This window comes from Choloepus didactylus, assembly GCF_015220235.1.
Source record: "Choloepus didactylus isolate mChoDid1 chromosome Y unlocalized genomic scaffold, mChoDid1.pri SUPER_Y_unloc5, whole genome shotgun sequence".
In the NCBI taxonomy this organism is placed as follows: domain Eukaryota; kingdom Metazoa; phylum Chordata; class Mammalia; order Pilosa; family Megalonychidae; genus Choloepus; species Choloepus didactylus.
In genome coordinates this window covers 176,008-188,875 of record NW_023637627.1, presented here as the reverse complement: position 1 = coordinate 188,875, position 12,868 = coordinate 176,008, and positions in this window count along the sequence as shown.

Sequence of the window (12,868 nt, the reverse complement as noted above, 5' to 3'; positions counted from 1 at the left end):
GAACAAAGATGACCGTATGGTTGAAAGAGGAATGTTAGGAGCATGTGGGACACCAGAACAAGAGACGAAAGATAAAGACTGGGACAGTGTACTCAGGGAAACCGAGGGTGCGCAACAATTGTAATAAAAGGTACAAATATGTTTTTACATGAGGTAGAACAAATGAATGTCAATATTGCAAGGTGTTAAAAATAGGGTGGGATTGGTGGGCACATATAACCAATGCAAACTAGAGATTATAATTAACAGAAACAATGTATTATGTTTCCTTTAATATAACAAAGGTAATATACCAAAGCTAAATGCATATGGAGGGGGTGGGGAATAGGGGAAGGGTATGGGACTCCTGGCATTGGTGATGTTGTCTGACTCTTTATTCTGCTTTAGTTTAACGCTATCTTTCCTTTTGTTGCTTTCTAGCTGTCATGTTTTTGTTTTTTTCTATCTCTCTTTATTTTGTCTCTCTGCCTTCTTTGACTTTTCCTCCTCCCTTGTGGAAGAAATGGAGATGTCCTTCTATGGATAGTGACGATAGTACTGAATACATAAATACGTCACTATACAGAGAACCAATGATTGTTTACTTAGGATGGAATGTATGGTATGTGAACAAAACCATCTTAAAAAATGGGTTGATGAAGAAACCTTGAGGGCACTATATTGAGTGAAATAAGACAGACACATAAAAATAAATACTGCAGGGTCTCACTGATATGAACTAATTATAATATGTAAACTCATAGACATGAAAAATAAGTTACCAGGATATAGAATGAGGCAAAAGAATGAGAAGCGGTTCTTTATTATAAGCAGAATGTTCAGTTAAGGTGAACTTAAAAGTTTGGAAATGGACAGAGGTGATGGTAGCATTTTGTGAGACTAACTACCAGTGCTGAATGATGTGTGAATGTGGTGGAAAGGGGAAGCTCAGAGTCACATATGTCACCAGAAGGAAAGTTGGAGTTAAAAGATGGGAATGTATAAAACAGGGAACCTTGTGGTGGACAATGTCTGTGATTAACTGTACAAATATTAGATATCTCTCTCACAAACTAGAACAAATATATGACACTGTAACTAGAATAATGGAGGCATATAGGAAAAAATATATACCTATTGCAAATATATACTATAGTTAGTAGTATTTTAACATTCTGTCATCAACAGTAACAAATGTACTATACCAAAACTATGAATCAATAATGGAGGGGGGTGATTAGGGGTATGGGAGGATTTGAGTTCCCTTTTTTTGTGTTTATTTCTTTTCTGGAGTAATGAAAATGTTCTAAAAATTGAAAAAAAATTAATTGTGGTGATGGATGCACAGCTGTATGATGGTACCATGGGCAACTGAGTGTACATTTTGGATCTTTGGATAGTTGTATGGTATGTGAACAATCTCAATAAAAAATTTTAAAAAAAAACCGCAAACTTTCGTGCTTCCAAGGATACTCAAGAGAGTGAAAAGGCAATCCTCAGAACAGGATAAAATATTTGCAAATCATATCTGATAAGGGTTTAATATACAGAATATATAAAGAACTCTGACAACTCAACTACAAGATGAACTGTCCAATTTAAAAATGGGCAAGGGACTTCTATATACATTTCTCCAAAGAAGACATATAAATGGCCAATAAGCACAGGAAAATTGCTTGATGTATTAGTCACATATGGAAATAAAAATCAAAACCACAATGAGATACCACTTCAAACCTCCTAGGATGGCTATAATAAAAAACATAGAAGATGAGGTTTGGTTAGGATATGGAGAAATTAGAACCCTCGTACATAGCTGGTCAGAATATAAAATGGTGTAGGTGCTGTGGAAAACTATTTGGCAGTTCCTCAAAAAATTAAACATAGAATTACCATATGGCATGTATGCCAATGTTCATAGCAGCATTATTCACAACAGCCAGGTGATGGAAACAATTCAAGTGTCCATCTACAGATGAATGGATATACAAAATGTGGTATATACATACAATGGAATATTATTCAACAATACAATGGAATAAAATTCTGATACATGCTACAAAATGATGATCCTTGAAAACATTAAATGAAAGAAGGCAGACACAAAAGGATGAATATTGTAAAATTCTACTTATATGAAATATGTTGTATGGGCAAATTCATAGAACCAGAAAGTAGAGTAGAAGTTACCAAGGACTGGGGGGCGGGGGGTAGGCAAATAGGGAATTATTGCTTAATGGGAACAGAGTTTCTGTTTGTACTGATAAAAGATTTTGGAAATAAAACAGTGGTGATGGTTGTACAACATTATGAACATACTTAATACCACCTAACTGTACGCTTAAAAATAGTTAAGATGGTAATATTATGCTATATATATTTTACCATATTAAAAAAAGAGTAAAATAAAACTCATATGATAAATACCAAGCTTAGGGAGAAAAGGATTTACAAAACCAGATTTTTACTTTACCCATAGTAATTCAATTAATCCTCACCACACACAATAATGTAGGCAGCAGTATTATCCCCTCTTCCATGTAAAGGAAATGAAGGCCAGGGAGGTTATAAGAAATAATAAGCCCAAGATCATTTAACATGAAGATGTTGGAGCTAGGATTTGAATGCAAGAGGCCTTGCACAGGGTCAAAAAGCAATCTGCCTTAATATATGAGATATTTTGAATGGCTTTGGACACTTTCCTAGAAAAGTCAATCTTTCCAACATATTAAATATGAAGTCAAAAGCAAGATGACTCATCTTACAGATCATATTTTTCAATTAATGTATTGTTGTAGTTTGCTAATGCTGATGGAATGCAAAACACCAGAGATGGATTAGTTTTTATAAAAGGGAGTTTATTTGGTTACACAGTTACAGTATTAAAGCCATAGTGTCCAAGGTAACACATCAGCAATCAGGTACCTTCACTGGAGGATGGCCAAAGGTGTCCAGAAAACCTGTTAGCTGGGAAGGCACATGGCTGGCATCTACTCCAAAGTTCTGATTTCAAAATGGCTTTCTCCCAGGACGTTCCTCTCTAGGCTGCAGTTCCTCAAAAATGTCACTCTCAGTTGCTCTTGGGGCGTTTGTCCTCTCTTAGTTTCTCTGGAGAAAAAGCCTGCTTTCAACAGCCATCTTCAAACTGTCTCTCATCTGCAGCTCCTCTCTCAGCTTCTGTGCATTCTTCAAAGTGTCCCTCTTGGCTGTAGCTCCTCTTCGAAATGTCACTCTCAGCTGCACTGAGTTCCTTCTGTTTGTCAGCTCCTTTATATGGCTCCAGTGATTTAATTTAGACCCACCCTCAATGGGTGGGGTAACACCTCCATGGAAATTATCCAATCAGAGTCATCACCCACAGTTGGGTGGGGCACATCTCAATGGAAACACTCAAAGAATTACAATCTAATCAGCACTGACATGTCCGCCCACACAAGATTACATCAAAGAATATGGCTTTTTCTGGGGAACAATACATTCAAACTGTCACAGGTATCAAATTAACAGAATGAAAAGGTACTGACAGATTTATTTCTTTGGTTAAAAGACCCCACAGATTAGATAATTAACTTGAAATTAAGACTAATATAACTGTCATCAAACAAACTAGGTTTGTTTATGTCTGTTAAGCTATTTAGGTAATTCTTCACCTTACATAAAGCAGAAATATTTAGCATGAGGAAAGGATTTTAAACAGTAGGGCAGTGCTTTTGAGGAATTAAAAATTAGTAGTTGACAATTATGCTTATAGTGGCACAAACTTCTACATACCTAATTAAGTACTTCTATAAAACTAGTGAAATAAAAGTCATGCAGGGCTGGGTGCAACAGGGAAAGCATGGACTCTGGAGTCGAATGCCTGGAAAGGACAGGCAAACACTACCCCCAAACCTAACTGCCTTGTGTTTTATAAAACTGGGGTGTTTCTTAAATGAAACTATGTCTGTAATATGGATCATACTGCCCAAGGAATCAAGATGATAGAGCAGAAATGGTGCAAAAACTTTATTTCCCTTGGAAGCAAGATGATTCTGGCTCTTATCACTTACTAGTTGTGCAGTATCAGAAAATGACACCACTCTGAGCCCATTTTCTCACATGTAAAACAGGGAAGAGCAATACTTCAAAGGGTTGTATGACAAGAACACATACAATATCTGGAAAGCACCTGAAACAGTACCTTACAGATAGCATGCACTTGATAAACACGTTAATTTAAAATGAAGCAAAACCATAGACTTAATTTTGAGTGAGATTAACAACTTCCATGTCAAGGGGTGACATCATCATGATGGTCAAGTGAGAAGCTCCACGACTCCACCCCCCCCATCCCCAGAAACTTTAAGCGACAAGCAAAAACTGGCAGAACCATCTTTCTCAAAGCTCCAGAAAATAGTAAGAGTTACAGTAATAGGGAAAAGACTGAATCAAGAAAAAGAAAATTTGAAATGATAGGAAATTATCTTGGTACCCTGGCTGGCCCCTTCCCCATCCCTTCATGTACATACTGGGTACATGTATGTCTGTGCCAGTCTGTCTGGTGACAACATGAAGGACTAAACCAGGACACTCATCTCAGGCTCACCATCCCAGAACTTGCCCTGCATGCAGAGGTGACTCACAGAGCTTTCCTACAGAACACTGTAGGGGTACAGTCAAAACACAGCTGCCTGGTGCAAAGGATTACCAGCTGTGAGACATACAGTGTAGCACCTGAAACAATGAAGAAACACTATTTCCAAGAGGAAAGTTGACATCCAGATCCTTGTAAACTGGAGAATTCCTAAAGCCTTGCACACATGCCCAGGACAAGGCATGTGTGCAGAAAAGACTGGAGAGGACCCCACACTTTTGCTTTGGGCTATTCTCTAAACTCACTGTTAGGATGGCTAACCTTAGGAGTAGAGCCCTTGCAAAGGCCAATCTGCAAAGATGAGGAAAGACATTTTCTTTTTTTATTTTGTTAGCTCCTGGCATTTGAGGAAATCTCTGTTAAAACACTAGATGAATACAAGCTTAAGGATATAAGGGTAAGGAATAGACACCTTAATTCCAAAGGTAACACATTAAAATATAAAAATGTTCAGGGTGGGAAAGAAGGCCACAAAACATACAAAGAAACAAGAAACGATGGCCCATGTGAGAAAAAGATTTAAATACGTTCAAAGAGCTAAAGAAAATATAGACAAAGTGTGGAGACACAGAAGGTACCCTGGCTCCACAGATTATACATAGAGTCCATTTCCTAAGATCTGGAAGCCTGAAGGCGGGCTCTGGGCTAGGAAAAGGCCAAAAGCCTTGCATGTCTGAAAGCAGACTGCAATTTAGATGAGGGAATAATCTCTGAGCTCCTGCTGGGCTCCTTCCATGCTCCTGTCTCCTGCCCCCACTGTTTCCCGTCTAGCCCCGTCTAGCCCCCAAAGAAATTGTCCCTTAAGACTAAAGATATGTAAATACACCTCATGGCTTTAGAAAAAATGTACCTTCCCGGAAATACCTGAAAGGAGTCATGTAGGAAACTACCTTGTATGCTATAAAGGCCTGTAGAAATGAGTAGAATAAAACTTTCTTTTACACGAACACTGAAGTCGGAGTGTGCTCCCCTTCTTTCACAACAGAGAAGTAAAAGGACATCAGGAAAATGTTTTCAATGCTAGGGAGATCTCAAGGTCCTGCCCCACAGAATCTGATATAATTTGTCTGGAAGGCAGCCTGGACACCAGGATTTTTTTTTAAAAGCTCTGAAGTTGATTGTAATCTGCAGCAAAGCTTGAGAACCTGTATGGTAAAGTGCGTGGATTTCTATAAATTTGAGATGTTATATTATCAATAGCCCTATTATGCCCATTTGGACATCTAATAGGCTCTTCAGAATTTACATGACATACTTTCCCCATCCTTCTAACCCAGGTATACCCCCTGCAAATGTCCCCAGGTTAATAACGACCACCACCATTAACCCAGGGGCTCAAGTCCAAACCCCAGAACCTAGATTATTTTCATCTCTGGGCCATGAGAATATCCTGTCAACATGTCCAAAATTCATCTGGAATTTGTCTACATCTCTTCATTTCCTCAGCCGTCACCATAGTTAACAGCCACCTCAACTCTCCCCTGGACCCCTGCAATGCCCCCAACTAGCCTCCCTGCTTCCACTCATCCCCCACTGTACGTTCTTCAGAGAAGCCAGGGTCAATGGCTTTATATTCAGGAAGATTTATTCTACTTTATATTCAAAATCAGTAATTTGACTTTCAGCCATTATCTTCTATTTCTCACCCCTTCTATTGAGGCTGTTTTTCTTTTTCTGGATTCAAATTATTTTACTGGCAGAAATGGTAAAATTGAAAGAAAACAGAAGTGGAAGTTTTGTGATGACAACATGCACACCTGGCTCTGCTGACCACTGGAAGTCACCCCATGGCTGTGGGGAAGCTAGCTTAGGGCTCACTTCGCCTTGTTACTGTCCCCCGGTACTCAGACAGGGCAGTTTTTCAGGTCCCCATCTTCCTACCCAGAATTAACAAGCTTTAACATCTGTACACGTATATTAATGGAAAATTTTCATATAAAATTCAGATTCCCTTTATCTTAATTGCTGCCCAATCCCATCCCCTTCACTTCTTCTCAGAGGGAATGACTACCACATATTCCAGACCACATTTTTTCCTTTTATCACACATGTGCATACACAAACACCCAGGCCCCAGACCACCCCTTTACCTAGACTGTTTATAAGGGAATGGTTAATTCCATGTTCTGGGGTCCTCTGGGATACCTAGTCCCTCCATCCTTGGAGGATCTTAGATACATTTGTGTATTTTTCAAACCAGACTCTTTCTCAAACTCATTTCTATTTTGCTTTTGTCAAATAAGAATAGGGAGATAGGTGGGAGGACAGACGTACTGCCAAAGGGTGTGTTGATGAATGTAGATGCAGACTTTGTAGGATGAATATGCCTGGGAGCAGGGCCTTGTCCTACTCATTTCCCTGGTAAAATATTTCACATACAGAAGCTTTTTTAAAAAGAAAAAAAACAACTCTAGCTTAGTAAAAGTAATTGTTGCCTCCTTAATAGATGTGTGTATGTGTGCTTTAACTTTTCATGTGATTATCAAGTTTATTTTCTTCTTTTGTGTCTGAATTTGTCAGGATACTTTAGTCAAAGTGAGAAAAATTAAATCAACATAGCTCAGACAAAAAGAGAAAGTTATTGTATAACCCAGGCTGAGAAAGAGCAAGTGTATGATTGGCCTTAGGGATGAATGGAACCACCAATGGAATGTCTTAAATTCCAGCACATGCTCTCACCCTGCCTCTCTCAAACAGGGTCATTTTCTCAAAACTTCAGAAAGGCATTCTCTGTAGGCTTGGAACAATGATCTGTGACAAATTGTGTAAGACCTACCAAGTTACATTACTAGACAGAAGCATAACACATAGAAATCTCTCATCCCTCAGTTCCAATTGTAAAACACCAGATAAAGAGTTGGATTGGGTGGGGTTGAGTACTATACCCATTACTAGAGAGAAAATGCATTTGTGATATAAGAGTGGCACACCAAATAAAACTATATGGATAGAGAAAAAATGAAGAGAAAATTTCTCAGTGAAAACCAAGAGGAAAGGGAGATGCTGTTTCCAAAAGAAGGGAAAGGTACTAGACAAATACAAGATGTTCACTGTAGAATATCTGCATTTATGGAATACTGCCTTGGAATTATCTTTGACTTCTTTCCTTCTTTCTCTTCCAACATCAAATAATGAATTACTAACAAGTCTTCTTAACAATGTCTTGTACTAATTTTCTATGGCTGCTGTAACAAACTACCACAAATTTAATGGCTTAAAACAACAGAAATTTCTGAGCTCCTTACAAGGCTGAGTTCCTTTCTGGAGGCTCTAAGGATGAATCTGTTTTCTTATGTTTTCCAGCTTCTTGAGGCTGCCCACATTCCTTGGCCCATGGCCCCTTTCCTTGTTTGAAAACTCAGCAATGGCATCACTCTGACACACTGATACTTCTTCCGTATTTTAGGCCTACCTAGTTAATCTAGAACAATCTCCCTATTTTAAGACCAGCTGATTAGCAAACTTAATTCCATCTACAATCTTAATTTCCCTTTGCATGTAACATAATATTTTTATAAGTTCTGGGGATTAGGACATGAATGGGGGGGGGGCATTACTCTGCCTACCACAATCATTATTTTCATTAAAACACCAGAGCCTCAGTCAATGGTTCTCAAACTGGGGTGCTTGTAAAAAGCTGATTCTGATATTTGGGACCCACCTCCAGATCCCCCAGATATTATTTAATTGTCTTGGAGTCCATTCCTCCCTCTAAATATACACACACCAGAGTTTATAAGATCAGGATCAAGCATCTTGGCCAAGCTGCGAAAAATCAGAGAACTTCCCTGCATTTAGAATGGGGAGGGAGAATTGGTAACATGTTAGGAGAACCAGAGAAAGCAAGTTGGCGGTCTAATGGAAGAGAGGGGAGCGAGAAACAGGAAAGGGGTAGAGTGACGCTCAGCCTGGATCCTCAATGGTTGTCTGCCTCCTGGTTACAGTGGCATTCTTATCTCTGGCTTCTCTGAGGAACCACAGCATCCTCATAAGAAAATCTTTACCAAAGTTAGCTCAAGTTGGTTTTTCTTACATAAACTCCCGCATGTCCTAATTAATAAATGATGTGAGCTTAATTTTCCTCCAGTTACTTTTTCATGATAATGCCTTTTGTTTAAGAAATAAGGCAGGTTTAAGGATCAAACTGTCAGAGTTTGGTATTCCTGGCCTTCAGAATACTCCACTAGCTTACCAGCTCCCAATATTCCTATATATTCTTCCACACCTCCTTCTTTCATCTTAATAGATACTCAAAGGTCTGAGATGGGCCTCATAGGTCATCTTAATCTAATCCTCATCCAATAGTCTAGTCCTCCTAAGACACACAACTCGGGTGTAAATCCAGTTTTCTGCTTGACTGATGTCAATCCAATATTTATGACTTGCAAATCAAATTTCTCTCCTGATCTTCAGATCTATGGTTACTGTATTTATACCTATATCTATCAATCTATTATTACAACTATTATATATATGTGTGTGTGTCCTGGTTTGCTAATGCTGCAGAATGCAAAACACCAGAGATGGATAGGCTTTATAAAACGGGGGTTTATTTCACTACACAGTTACAGTCTTAAGGCCACAAAGCGACCAAGGTAACACATCAGCAATCGGGTACCTTCACCGGAGGATGGCCAATGGCGTCCAGAAAACCTCTGTTAGCTGGGAAGGCACGTGGCTGGTGTCTGCTCCAAAGTTCTGGTTTCAAAATGGCTTTCTCCCAGGATGTTCCTCTCTAGCAAGCTTGCTTCTCTTCAAAACATCACTCCCAGCTGCACTCCGTTCCATCTCTGAGTCAGCACATTTATATGGCTCCACTGATCAAGGCCCACCCTGAATGGGTGGGGCCACACCTCCATGGGAGTATCCCACCAGAATCACCACCCACAGCTGGGTGGGGCACATCTCCATGCAAACAACCTAATTCGAACGTTCCAACTTAATCCCCACTATTCTGTCTGCCCCACAAGATTGCATCAAAGAATATGGCTTTTTCTGGGGGACATAATACATTCAAACCGGCACAATATGTAATTGTAATTAAAATCTATGGTATTTCCCTCTCAATGTAAAAGAAATGAAACTCATTTTTTCCTCCAAAATCAGCCTTTCTCCTGCATTTTCTTGCCTAGTTAATGACACCACCATGTACCAAACAACCCACATTAGAAATGGTAAAGTCACCCATGACCTTTTCTTCTCTATCCTCGTTATCTACCCATTCTACCACCTACATGCCTCACATATTAATTTCTCTTTCCTGCCTCACTTCAGACGCATCTTTCATCACCTGACCAACAACATGCTCTCCCAACTACTTTTCCTGTTTTTAGTTTCCCCGAAATCCAATTCACCCTACTCAATTTTACCAGACATCTTTATAAACACAATATGATCAAGCCGCTCTATGTTTAAAAAAACATTTCATGATTCTTATCCCCTTGAACATAAAATATAAACTCCTTAAGCACAAACAAGCCCTCAAATTATCTGGCCCTAGCACACCTTGGCAAATTCATCCCCCTACCCATCATATATATCCTTAGCTATTCTCTTTCTTATTCTTACATGCTGCAGGACTTTTGAATCCTCTGTGCCTGGCAGACTCCAAATTATTCTTAGACAAAAGATACCCACTAACTAGGCAAGGATTTACTGGTAACTTTCTGTTCTGGTTTGCTAATGCTGCTGGAATGCAAAACACCAGAAATGGATTGGGTTTTATAAAGGGGGTTTATTTAGTTACAAAGTTAGTCTTAATGCCAGTAAGTGTCCAAGTTAAGGTATTAACAATAGGGTACCTTCACTGGATAAAGGCCATTAGCATCCGGGAAATCTCGGTTAGCTGGAAAGGCACAAGGCTGGCGTCTGCTTGCTCCCAGGTTACGTTTCAAAATGGTGTGCTCCAGAGCATCAGCTTTCAACAGCTGTCATCAAAATGACTCTCTAAGCTGCAGCATGACTCCAAGCATGCCTAAGCATCAGGATCAGCCAGCAAGCATCTGGGCCTATGTGGCTCTCTTTTAAAGCACTCCAGTAAAACTAATCAAGACCCATGGTGAATGCATGGGGCCACACCTCCATGGAAATAGTCTAATCAAAGTTATTACCCACAGCTGGGTGGGTCACATTTCCATGGAAACAACCTAATCCAAAGATTCCAACCTAATCAACACAAATATGTATGCCCCTACAAGATTGCATTAAAGAATATGGCTTTTTCTGAGGTACATAATATATACAAACTAGCACACCCTTCAAGTAAAGTAAATTAATTTGTCCTACTACCTCTGCTATTCCAGTACTTGTATCTCCCTTCCTCTTAACCCTTTTGCCTTAATGTATTTATGTCTGAATCTTCCTCTAGACCAAGAGCTCTTTGAGAGCAAAGGCAGCATAGCTCTAGCATTAATCACAAAGCTTGACATACACTAGGTTAGAAGAAAATGTTTGTGGGCAAAAAAAGGAACCAAGGGAAGGAAGAAGGAGATTTCTTATGTTCTGCTTGTGACTTGCCAATTCTTTCTTAAATTCCTTGTGTTCTAATCATTTCATTTATCAGTTCCCTAAACTCCAGTCCAAAAGTTCATGGCCAACACCTATTTCAAAAATTGGTTCAAACACCCATGTTAAGAAAATTTGGAGGGGTGTGTACTTTCTTTGAGCCCCTATTCTGGCCATCCTTTCTCTTTAAGACTTTTTATCACTTATGTGTTTAACTCTACTGATGATTTAATTTCAACCTTCCCAGACTTCACCATTTTGTTCAATATGTTTACATTTTAATTCCCATGTGCTTGGTAAACTGCAGGAAAGCAGGGTTTAATTTTTGTATTTCTTTTACATCTTCTCAAAAAATCTTGGCAAACATGTGTACCATGCTAGATAATGTGATGGACTATAAAACCAGGGTCAATAAATTTAAAAGGATTGAAATCATACAGTGTTCTAGTTTGCTGATGCTGATTGTGCCGGTTTGAGTGTATTGGATCCCCCAAATGCCATTATCTTTGTAGTCTTGTGTGGGGCGGACATTTTGGTGATGGTTGAATTTGCTTGGAATGTGCCCCACCTAGCTGTGGGTAATGATTCCGATGGGATGTTCCCATGGAGGCGTGGCCCCACCCATTCGGGGTGGGCCTTGATCAGTGGAGCTATATAAATGAGCTGACTCAAAGAGAGGAAACGGAGTGCAGCTGGGACTGATGTTTTGAAGAGGAGCAAGCTTGATAGAAAGGAATGTCCTGGGAGAAAGCCGTTTTGGGGCCGGAGCTTTGGAGCAGACGCCAGCTGCCTTCCCAGCTAACAGAGGTTTTCCGGATGCCATTGGCCATCCTCCGGTGAAGGTACCTGACTGCTGAGGTGTTACCTTGGACTCTTTGTGGCTTTAAGACTGTAACTGTGTAGTGAAATAAACCCCCATTTTATAAAAGCCTATCCTTCTCTGGTGTTTTGCATTCTGCAGCATTAGCAAACTAAGACAGATTTTGGTACCGAGAGTGGGGTGCTTTTGCTGCTGAGTTTGCAAATACCAAACATGTTGGAACGGCTTTTCAAATGGATAAGGGGAAGATTCTGGAAGAATTGTGAGGAGCTTGATAGAAAAGGCCAAAACTGCTGTAAAGAGAAAGTGGCAGAGAATTTGGCAAAATTGAGTCCTGGTGTCAGATGGAAGGAAGAATTTGAAAGCAACAACCTGGAATGCTTAGCTGAGGAGATTTCCAGACTACATATGGAAGAGGTACCCTGGCTTCTCCTTGCAGCTTATAGTAAAATGTGAGCGGAAAGAGATAAACTTAGAACTGAACTCTTGGGTTCAAAGAAACCAGAAGCTGATGGCTTGGAAAATTACAGGCTTCCAGGGGGTAGAATTTTAGAAGCTACAGCCCAGTGTGAGGCTATAACCAAACATGGAGCCCCGCCGCCATTTCAGTACAAGCCAAGATTGAAAAAGGAGTTAAGCAGAAAGAATTTGTGGAAAGTCCTATTGTCTGACGGCTTTGACCCCTGTGTGCTTCATGCAAAGCCAACAGAATTTTTGCGAGATCTTTATAGACAGAGCCATTGCCAGTCTGGACTGGAGGAGACAGACAAGGAACAAACTGAAGGAAAAATTTCTTCAAAGACAGAGCCATGGAGGTTGAGGTCTGGAGTCAAGAGGTCTCGAGCTGGGAGAGCAGAGCAGCCCACATGCATGGAAAGGGTGAGTTTGCCCTGGAGGTTGATGGCAGGCTTTCCGCCTCGTTGCTCTGGAAG